Raw genomic sequence first — 11,736 nt, forward strand, 5'->3', positions numbered from 1 at the left:
TTTAGTATTTGATTTTTCTGTTTCCCATTTTCCATTCCTATGTCTTTTTCTTTTTTACAAAATTCTCTTATGGTTCATTTCTTCAAATTTACCTTTCTGATTCTTCTATTGAGTTTTTGAAAAATTTTGTTATTATGTTTGAAATTTAAACAACTGTTTCTCTCTCTCTCTCGTTTTTTGTTCCCTGAATTTCTTTTATGTTGATGGCATTCTATTCTCATTTATGGTCCTGATTGATTACCTGGGAATAATATTGTTACTAGTCATTGCCAGTGAGAGTTGGCAGTTTGGATCCCCCAGAAACTTAGTAGGCTTCTAGTGTAGCTGTTTCTAGTAGATTTAAGTATGAGGAGCTACAGTAAATTTTTTTAAGTTTGGAGCTTGAGAATTTTTGGCTTTTGGCTTCTGTTTGGACCCCCTCATTAGCTTAATGGCTGCTGCTTTATAACAATTGGAAATATCTTTTTTGGGTGGAATGACTACCTTTACTGTAGGCTATCCTTCCTGCCAGAGAACTTTTAATGGGATGTGCTTAGCAAGCCCAGGGTCACCAACCTCATTTTCTGTCAAGGCTGCACTTCACAACTTGTAAGAGTTTCATTATGGGGTACAGAAGCAATTGGCTTTTTCACCCTGCAAGAATCCCAACTGGGGGCTCTCAGTCAATCTAGATTGCTTGCTGAAGGAAGAGTGTATCTCAGTAATGCTGTATTACTTTCCACTTGTGCAAGTGGAATGGCTTGCTGTAGTCTCAGTTTGTCTTTTTGTTGTTGTTGTTGTAGGACTTGGCTGAAAATTGCGACAACTAACCATCCTATTTACACATTCTGAAATGTCTCTACCATTTTTAAATTACATCCTGTGTTGAAATCTGGGTCTGCGTTCCAAAATTGGTCAAGATAGTGTGGCCCAGTGTTCTGCCACCACATAACAAAGTCCTCTACATTGCAGCTTGGGATATCTGGGTCTTTAGTGTCTGATAATATCTCCTCTCAGACAATTCTATATTTTAGGTTCTGTTACTTGCACTACCCTACTTTTGGACACCAAATTCTGTCTGAATCATTTACTAATTCATTCAGCTGTTAAGTAACAGGAGTTCAAACTAATACTGCTTTAAACAGGTAAGAGTTTTGTTTGTTTTGGGTGTTTGGATATTCATAGTCCAAGGGGTAATGCAGCTACTCAGAGATGGTCTCAGTAATCCAGGCTCCATCTGTCTTCTGGATTTGCCATCCTTAGCATGTGCTTTTTACTTGACATGGTTATAAGATGACTTTTGTGTGTTTCACTTTTTAGGGAGAAAGAGAAAGGCAACATGCATACCATCTGCTTCTCTCCCCTTGAGAAAGCTTTTCTGAAAGCCCTACCCAGCAACTTCTGCTGTCTTATTGGCTTGTCACATGATCATCAGTAGCCCAATCCCTGGATGGGATAGGGATGCTGTGGATAGAAGTTGGATTGGTCAACTCGCAGTGTCAGCACAGACAGTGTGCCTGAGTTACTGGGACGTTTGTCCTAGCCCTCAGCTTATCTATGCTGCCCTTTTATTTTAGCTCTCTTGGAAGCGATCTCCCTTCTGACCAAGATCCAGTCTGATCCTACACAGATTTGTGGGCTTTTCCGACTTTTAGTTCACTTGTGCAGAGCTGCCTGGCTCTCTTCCTACTGCAAGTGTACTACTGCTCCCTCCTGCCCTGAATTCGCCTCATTTTCTTTCTGCCCATTTTCTCCTGTCTCTGCTCTGTTCAGTCAGATCCTATTTATAGGAAGTTTTGTATTCAATGTTTTAAACTACAGTACATTCATTTAAATGAACCCTGAAGATTTTACAGCATGGTGAAGCTTTCTAACCTAAAGCAAAATATTCAATGTAAATTTTAAATGCATTTAAAAATGTTTCAAAGCAGGTAAGTAGATCTATATTTAATTTCTGGATCTATTAGTGAGAACATGGAAGATAAGAAAAATCTCTTGCCAATTTTACCTAACCATATGTAAATTTTGCTTTAATGAGAATGGGAAAGTCTCTATTTTCACATTATTATTGTCATTCTCATGTTGATCCTTCCTTGTCTTCTAATTTCTGTGTCTATTGGAGCCCAAAGTCAACTGGACACAGAATTCATAACTTCAACTTTGTCTCAGTTACAAGAAATGCATAAGTAAGCAAAGTAGATTTTAATGAAGGAGGAAAGAAGAAGGGGGGCATATATGTCTTGCACTCCATGGAAAACAATGTAGAATCCATTTTAAGCAAAGTCTTTTCTCAGTAGTTCTGCCAGGGGGAGTGTCTCTTTGGGCATTTCCCAGTCAGTGCTCTACTTTGAGGTTTCCTCTCCTTTGCTACTGGATTCTGCCTCCTGCCATCCTTCAGGTGACACCTTTGCCTTCTCATATGGAGCAATTCAGTTTTGGCCTGACTCCCACATGTAAAGTTGTATACCCAAGCTCAGAAAGGTGCTTATAAAAGCAAAGCTTTGTACTCCCTTAGGTGGCATATAAAGTTGTTTTTGAGAAAAACAAAACAAAACAGTTTTCCATTACTGTTTAATCCCATAGTTCTCAGACTAGACTGCAGTCAAGAGAACTATAAATGTATTTTGTGTAACTTGATTATTTCACCGTTGGATTGTTTTTTTTTTTTTTTTTTTTTTTTTTTTTTTTTTGAGAGACATCCTTGTCCACAGTCCATTTTGGCTAGATTTTGCAGATGAAGATTTTTTTCAGATGGACCATAGTGGTAGAGTAAAAAGATACTTATAGGGTAGAGCTCCCCTGTTTCTTTTTTAAAAATAATTTATTATTTTTTACTTAAATACAGTTGATATACAATGTTACATTAATTTCAAGCGTACAGCACAGTGATTCAACATCTCTATACTTTGCGCTGTGTAGCTACCATCTGTCACCATACAATGCAGTTACAGCATCATTGACTATGTTCTATGTTGTACCTTCATTTCTGTGATTTATTCATTTAAATTAAGTTTATTCATTTAATAATTCATTTAATAATATATCTACCACTCCCCTTCGTGCATTTTGTCCATCCACCACCCCTTTCCCTCTGGCAACCATCAGTTTCTGTATTTATAGGTCTGAGTCTGATTTTTTTTTTTTTGCTTGTATATTCATTTGCTTGTTATATTTCACATATGAATGAAATCATATGATCTATGTCTTTCTCAGTTTTATTTATTTCACTTAGCATAGTACTGTCTAGTTTCATCCATATTGCTGCAGATGACAAGATCTCATCCTTTTTATGGCTGTGTAATATTCCAGCGTGCGCGCGTGCGCGCGCGCATGTCTGTGTGTGTGTGTGTCTGTGGGTGTGTGTGCGTTTATGTACACATCACTTCTTTATCCATTCATCTAACAATGGACACTTAAGCTGCTTCCATAGCTTGGCTACTGTAAATAATGCTGCAATAAAAATAGGGGTGCACATATCTTTTTGAATTAGTATTCTCATTTTTTAAGGTAAGTACCTTAAAATTGAATTATTGGATCATACAGTAATTCTATTTTTAATTTTTAAAGAACTCCAAAATGTTTTCTACAGCAGCTATACCAATTTACTTTCCAACCAACAGTGCCTGAGGGTTTCCTTTTCTCCACATCCTTGCCAACAATTGGTGTTTCTTATGTTTTTGATCTGACAAGTGTGAGGTGATATCTCATCATGGTTTTGATTTGCATTTCCATGATGATTAGTGATGGTGAGCATATTTTCATGTCTTTGTTGGCTATCTGTATGTCCTCTTTGGAAAAATGTGTATTCAGGTCCTCTGCCCATCTTTTAATCAGATTGTTTTTTGGTGTAGAGTTATATAAGTTCTTTTTATATTTTGGATATGAGCCCCTTATCAGCTATATCATTTGCAAATATCTTCTCCCATTCACTAGGATGCCTTTTGTTTTGTTGATGGTTACTTTTGTTATGAAAAAGATTTTTATTTTGGTGTCGTCTCAATAGTTTATTTTTGCTTTTGTTTCCCTTGCTGTAGGGGACATATCTACAAAAATGTTGATATAGCCCATGTTGAAGAAATGACTGACTGTTCTTCCTAGAGAGATTTTTAGGTTTTAGGTCTTTAATCCATTTTGTTTTTGTTTTTTGTTTTTAATTTTTTTTGACGTTTATTTATTTTTGAGACAGAGAGAGACAGAGCATGAACAGGGGAGGGTCAGAGAGAGGGAGACACAGAATCTGAAACAGGCCCCAGGCTCTGAGCTGTCAGCACAGAGCCCGACGCGGGGCTCGAACTCACGGACCGTGAGATCATGCCCTGAGCCGAAGTCGGCCGCTTAACCGACTGAGCCACCCAGGCGCCCCAAGGTCTTTAATCCATTTTGAATTAGTTTTTGTGTATGGTGTAAGAAAGTGGCCCAGTTTCATTCTTTTGCATGTAGCTGTCCAGTTTTCTTAGTGCCATTTATTGAAGAGCTTGTCTTTTCCCTATTGTATATTCTTGCCTTCTTTTTTATAGATTAATTGACCATATAAATGCGCATTTATTTCTGGATTTTCTATTCTGTTGCATTGATTTGTGTGTCAGTACCATACTGTTTTGATTATTATAGCTTTGTAGTGTAACTTGAAATCCAGAATTGTGATGCCTCCAGCTTAGTTCTTTCTCAAGATTGCTTTGGCTATTCAGGGTCTTTGCAGTTCCATACAAACTATAATATTATTTATTCTAGTTCTGTGAAAAATGCTGTTGGTATTTTGATAGGGATTGCATTAAATCTGTAGAATGCTTTGGGTAGTATAGACATTTTAACAATGCTAATTCCTCCAATCCATGAGTATGGAATATCTTTCCATTTTTTTGTGCCATCTTCAATTTCTTTCTTCACTGGTTTTGTTATTTACATTTTTTAAAAATGTTTATTTATTTTTGAGAGAGAGAGACACACAGAGTGTGAGTCAGGGAGGGCAGAGAGAAAGGGAGACACAGAATCTGAAGCAGGCTCCCGGATCTGAGCTGTCAGTACAGCCTGATGCAGGGCTCAACCTCATGAACTCTGAGATCATGACCTGAGCCCAAGTCAGACACTTAACCAAGTGAGCCACCCAGGCGTCCCTCTTCAGTGTTTTATAGTTTTCAGAGTACACGTCTTTTACCTCCTTCATTATATTTATTCCTAGGTATTTTATTAGTTTTAGTGTAATTGTAAGTAGAGTTTTTTTCTTTTTATTAATGTTTATTTATTTATTTTGAGAGAGAGAGTGCAAGCAGGGGAGGGTCAGAGAGAGAGAGGGAGAGATAGAATCCCAAGCAGGCTCTGAGCTGTCAGTGCAGAGCTGGACATAGGGCTCAAATTCATCTACCTTGAGATCATGACTTGAACGGAAATCAAGAATTGGACATGCAACCAATCAAGCCACCCAGCACCCCAGAATTGATTTCTTAATTTCTTTTTCTGCTACGTTTTTATTAGTATATAGAAATGCTACTGATTTCTGGGTATTGATTTTGTATCTTGCAACTTTACTGAATTCATTTATTACTTCAGATAGTTTTTTGGTGGAGTCTTTAGGATTTTCTCTATAGAACATCATATCATCTGCAAATAGTGACAGTTTTACTTCCTCCTTACAAATATGAATCCCTTACTTTTTTTACGTGTGTGATTGCTGTGGCTAGGACTCCAGTACTATGTAGAATAAAGTGGTGAAAGTGGACATCCTTCTCTTGTTCCTGATCTTAGAAGAAAAGCTCTGTTTTTTTTTACCACTGAGCATGTTAGCTGCGGTTTTGTCACATTTGGCCTTTATTATGTTGAACTCACAGACCTCGAGATCATGACCTGAGCTGAAGTCAGACGCTCAACCGACTGAGCCACCCAAGCGCCCTGAGAGTTTTTATAATAAACAAACGTTGAATTTTGTCAGATGTTTTTCTGTATCTGATCAGATGATCATGTGATTTTTATTCTTTGTTTTGTTGATGTGCTGCATCATGTTGATTAATTTTGAATACTAATCCATCCTTGCATTCCCAGAACAAATCCCACTTGACTGTGACGAATGGTCCTTTTAATGTATTGTTGAATGCAGTTTGCTAATATTTTGTTGAGGATTTTTGCATCTGTATTCATCAGAATTATTGGTCTCTAGCTTTTCTTGTGGTGCCTTTTATTGTGTGTGTGTGTGTGGTGCCTTTTATTGTGTGTGTGTGTGTATGTGGTGTACCATGTCAGGGTAATACTGGCTTCATAGAATGTTTTTGGAAGCTTTCCTTCCTCTTCTATTTTTTTGATATAGTTTAAAGAGAATAGGTGTTAACTCTTTTTAAAATGTTTGGTAAAATTCACCTGTGAGTCTGTCTGGTCCTGGACTTAGTTTTTAGTAGTTTTTGATTACTGATTCAATTTTGTTACTAGTAATTGATCTGTTTGGATTTTCTTTCTATTTTAATTAATTAATTATTAATTAATTAATTTTAAGTGTTCATTTAAATTCTAGTAAGTTAACAAATAGTGTAATATTGGTTTCAGGAGTAGAATTTAGTGATTTGTCACTTACATATAACACCCCAGATTTTCTATTTCCTGTTGATTGAGTTTTGGAAGATGGTGTGTTTCTAGAAATTTATCCATTTATTCTAGGTTGTTCAATTTGGTGGCATACAATTTTTTGTAGAATTCTCTTATAGCCTTTTGTATTTGTGTGATATAAGTTGTTATTTCTCTCATTTCTGATTTTATTTATTTGGGTCCTTTCTTTTTTTACAATCTTGGTGAGTTTGGCTAAGAGTTTACCACTTTTGTTTATTTTTTCAGTGAACCAGCTCTTGGTTTCATTGATTTTTTTCTGTTTTGTTTCTTTAGTCTCTATATTGTTTATTTTTGCTGTCCTCTTTATTATTTCCTTTCTTCTACTCACCTTGAACTATGTTCTTTTTTTTTCTTGTTCCTTTAGATATAAGTTTCTATTGTTTATTTGAGCTTTTCTTTGTTTTGTTTTTTGATGTAGGCCTGTATCACTATGTATTTTCCTCATAGAACTGTTTTCGCTGCATCCAAAGCTTTTGGAGCATTTGTTCCCCCATTTTAATTTGTCTCCATGTATTTTTTAAAATTTCTTTGTTGACTCATTGGTTGTTTTGTAGTATGTTGCTTAGCCAGCATGTGTTGATATCTTTTTCCAATTTTTTTTTTTGTGATTAATTTCTAGTTTTATACCAGGTGGTCAGAAAAGATGCATGCTGTGATTTTAGTCTTCTTAAATTTATTGATACTTGTTTTTTGACCTAACATCTGACCTGTTCTGGAGAATGTTCCATGTATACTTGAAAGGAATGTGAACATACATTCAGTTGTTTTTGAATGGAATATTCTGCATAGAGATGTTATGTCCATCTAGTCTAATGTGTCAAAGACATGTTTCCTTATTTATTTTCTGCGTGAATGATCTGTCTACTTATATAAGTAGGATGTTAAAGTTCCCTACTATTATTATATTACTATCAGTTTCGCTCTTTATGTGTGCTAATATTTGCTTTATGTTTTTAGACGCTCTAATGCGGGGTGCATTGATATTTACAATTGTTATATCTTCTTTTGAATTGATCCCCTTGTCATTATGTAATGCCCTTCTTTGTCTTTGTTTTAAAGTCTATTTTGTCTGATATAAGTATTGCTACCTTGACTTTTTTTCACTCCCATTTGCATGGTAAATGTTTTCCATTCCTTCAGTTTCAGGCTGTGTATGTCTTTAGGTCTAAGGTGAATCTTTTGTAGGCAGCATGCAGAGAAGTCTGGTTTTTATTATCCATTCTGCAACCCTAGGTCATTTGATTGAAGCATTTAGACCACTTACATTTAAAGTAATTATTGATAGGTATGGACTTATTGCCATTTTGTTAATTTTTTTTCTGGTTGTTTTGTAGTTATTCTCTATTCTTTTCTTTTTGCCTTGCTCTGTCTCTTTGTGGTTGATGAGTCTCTATAGTGTTATGTTTGACTTTATTTTTATTTATTTATTTATTTAGTATATCTATTATAAGTTTTGGGTTTGTGTTTACATACATATATGAAGTTCATATATAACTTTCTAAATAATTAACAGTCTATATTAAGTTGATGGTCATTTAAGTACAAACACATTCTAAACAACATCTTTTATGTATTTGTTTTTACTCCCTCCTCCATGTGTTATGTATATGCTATCATATTTTACATCTTTTTTTTCATAATTTTCTTAGTCTAATTATGGTCTTTTCCACATAAAGAAGGCCCCTTAACATTACTTCTAAGGCTGGTTTATGGTGATAAACTTTTTTAACTTTTGTTTGTTTTGGAAACTCTTATTTCTTTTTCAGTTGTGAATGGTAATCTCTCCAGGTACAGTATTCTCAGTTGTTGGTTTTTTCCTTTTGGCACTTGAATATATCATACTGCTCCCTTCTGGCCTGCAAAATTTCTGAGGAAAAATCTGCTTATAGTCTTATGGTGAATCACTTGTACATAAAAAGTTGTTTTTCTCTTGCTGCTTTTACAGTTCTTTTCTTGTGTTTAAGTTTTGACATTTTAATTTTAATGTGTTTTGGTGTGGTTCTCTTATCTGGAACTCTCTGGGCTCTTCTTCCCCAGGTTAGGGAAGTTTTCAGCCATTAGTGCTTCAAATCAGTTTTCTGTCCCTTTCTCTCTTTTCTTCTGGGACCCCTATGATATGAAGGTTTGTTCTCTTGATGTTGTCCAGGAAATTCCTTTACCTATCCTCATTTTAAAAAATTTTCTCTTTGTCTTCTTCACCTCGGGTGCTTTCCCTCACCCTGTCTTCCGGATTGATGATATATTCTTCTATATCTTCTAATCTGCTGTTGGTTCCCTGTAATGTATTTTTGATTTCAGTTATGTATTCTAGTCTGACTGGTTCTTTTTCATATTTTATTTGTCTTTACTGAAGGTCTCACTGAGTTCTTCCACTCTTCTCTCCAGCCTGGTGAGCACTTTTATGACCATTACTTTATGTTCTTCATCAGACAGGTTGCTTATCTCCATTTCAATTTTTATTTTGAAGCATATCCCTTTGTCTCCACATTTTGCTTGACTTTCTGTGTTTGCTTCTATGGATTATTAGAATAGCCACTTCTAAACTTGAAGGAATGGTTTTGTGTATGGTCATCCCCTATGTGGAATGTGTGTGCTTGGTAACTTTTGCTGTCTGGCTTTTGCTGGATGGCTGACAGCTGTGGCTGTCATAGGCTAAGGGTCCCAGGGCTCTCCATGCAGTGTGTAACCTGGAAGGACAGCTAAAATTGAGGTGTGCACAGATTAGTGTAGTCTTTGAGCTCTCACTCCAGCAGATACCCTAGCAAGACAAATAAAGCTGAAGTATGCACAAGCTGGAGTGTCCCAGGGTACTCCACATAGTAGGCGCCCTGGCAGGATAGCTCGAGCTGAAGTTGGTCCAAGCCAGGGTATCGTGGGGTGCTCATTGCAAGGGGTGCCCTGGCCAGGTGACTAGAGCCAGGGTTGGCATGGGTGGAGGATCTGGTGTCCTCCACGTAGGGGGTGCCCTGGCAGGATGGCTGAAACCAAAGCACGCATGGTCTGAGGTTTCAAGGTGCTGGATCCAAAACTGGTGTAAGCTTGGAGGTCCAGGAGTGCTCTTGTGGGAATGCCCTAGCAAACTGTCAGAAGTTGAAGTGGTATGGGCCGGGAGTGTTCCAGGGTGCTCTGCACCTGTTACCTTGTGTGAAGTCTGAAGCTGTGGTGAGTGCTAACCAGCCCTGTGGCCACTGTGGGACAGCAAAGGCAGGTGTAGGCTAGGGTCTTGGACCTCACTGAGGTGACAATCTGGTTAGGGCACCTGGACTCTGCTCTGGTCTGAGTTTTCAAGGTAGAAGGGGCAGTGTAAAGCATGTCACTTGCCAGACCCTCTGACCCAGAGAGAGTTGTAGATACTCCTCCACTGTTTGGTACAGTTCTAGGGCTGGATCTTTTATACACTAGTTGCTCATTTAGACATGGCTTGTTTTTTCCTGTGTCCAATGACGGAGGAATGTGTTCCTGGTCCCTAACTATCCCTTCCCACTGCAGTTTGTAGCATTGGGGGTGGGGCTTCCCTTTGTTACTGAGTCTCCTTCTCTCTTGCTGTTCTCTTTCTCTTCCATCTTTTCGCCTGCTGTTCAGGCAGCCTTCCATTCTTCTTCAGAAGGAACTGTGCCATAAATAAGTATCGTTTGTTGTGCTCTGCGGAGAAGGTGAGTTCAGGGTCTTCCTACACTGCCATCTTGGACTGGAGCTTTGTTAACATTTCTTCTCCTCTGTTTCTTTGTGTATGTATTGATACATCTTTATGCATTGTGGCTTAGACTCTTGGCTCTCCTCTTCCATAATGGAATCCCTGATTATTTCTTATAGCCAGTTGTAGACTTTGGAGTAATTTCTCTCAAATGGATGCAGTCAAACTATTGGGTGAAACTTATGAAATGTCTTTCTTTGTTCATTTCTCTGTATTGCTTATTAGAATTTAGATGTGATGTCTGGAGCCCATCAACCATCTTGAACCATGAAGGGAAGCATGTATGGGGACAGAAGAGGAACAAGACAGAAGATAGGCATCATGGAGTGCCAATTTAGCTCTTGGCTATAGATTATCTCCAACCTTTGTTTATGTGAGAGAGGAATGAACTGTCTTGTTTAAGCCACTCTATTTTGTCCATTTTGTAACACGCAACAAAATCCATTTCTGATGACACATGTGTATTTATTCCAAGGATTTGATATATAATCAAAGAGTTGTTACTTTGTAGCTAGGCTGACCTCTAAAGCAGTGGTTTCCAAACTGAATAAACATATACCATAGTAAGTGTAAAATACATTGGGATATAGGAGGAAAATGTTAGAACATTGCTTTTAAAAATTCTAATAATAATATAATAATATACAAGTTAAGATTTACTCGCATTTAATTAATGAATTGACTGTGGTACCTTGACTGTATGTTGAACAATCATGCATCCTAAGGAAAATTTTACAACATGGAAGCATTAGTGGTCACAACCTCCATTCTTGGTTTGTTTTTAGCATATTCTAACAATTAGCATGTTGCTTGTGTTGGTGAAGAAGAATCATGGATTATGTTCTCTAGTTTTAGCTAAACTAACCTTTACAAAATGGCTAAATGACTTAATAATATTTTAGGAAAGCAATTATAGATTGAAGATAATCCTGACACAAATGAACAGCAAGAAAAGGGCAGAACAGACACTTTCCCTATTCTGTGGTTTGACTTCTCTTTAACTGTGTTATTTTACCTCACTAAAACATTATTATTTTTAGTGTGAGGAAAACAGTTTGGTGCTATTAATAGATCATAAATATTGTATATTCCATATTAATCATTTCATTTATGATTTCTGTTTTGTATCTGTTGATAGTATACATGAGTAATTTATATATAATTTATAAATAAATGTATTTATATATGAGGAGTGAAGGGTAATTTTTCTGATGGGGTGAATTTTTTTAAAGGTTTTTTTTTTTTAAGTTCAGAGAAGTTGAAAAGCTGCAAATTGTATTTCTAAACCCTCCTGGCCCGAGATTGGAAAAGATGAAGTGAGGGATAGGCCTCCTTCATGCAGTTAAGTTAGGCTATTTCTGAACTAAAATTGTGATAACTCTGTACCCAGCTTGAAAAGAGATTATGATAAACAAGTTTTGTTTCTTCTCTCTTATAGTTTCCCAGCAGGTCTGGCCTAAGGCCCAGGATGG

At 36.8% G+C, this 11,736-nt stretch overlaps 1 long non-coding RNA gene across 1 annotated transcript; it reads left to right on the forward strand.

Annotated features, from left to right (window-relative positions):
* The first annotated feature begins 941 nt into the window (after positions 1 to 941).
* LOC124523217 (uncharacterized) lies at positions 942 to 11,456 on the forward strand. The gene is made up of 2 exons (XR_006964955.1): positions 942 to 1,124; positions 10,490 to 11,456. It is a non-coding gene; the product is annotated as an uncharacterized LOC124523217 (long non-coding RNA).
* The last annotated feature ends 280 nt before the right edge of the window (positions 11,457 to 11,736 follow it).

The sequence above is a fragment of the Lynx rufus genome, unplaced genomic scaffold (genome assembly GCF_022079265.1).
Source record: "Lynx rufus isolate CCGP_SWC_20201006 ecotype Redwood Valley unplaced genomic scaffold, mLynRuf1.p SCAF_4, whole genome shotgun sequence".
In the NCBI taxonomy this organism is placed as follows: domain Eukaryota; kingdom Metazoa; phylum Chordata; class Mammalia; order Carnivora; family Felidae; genus Lynx; species Lynx rufus.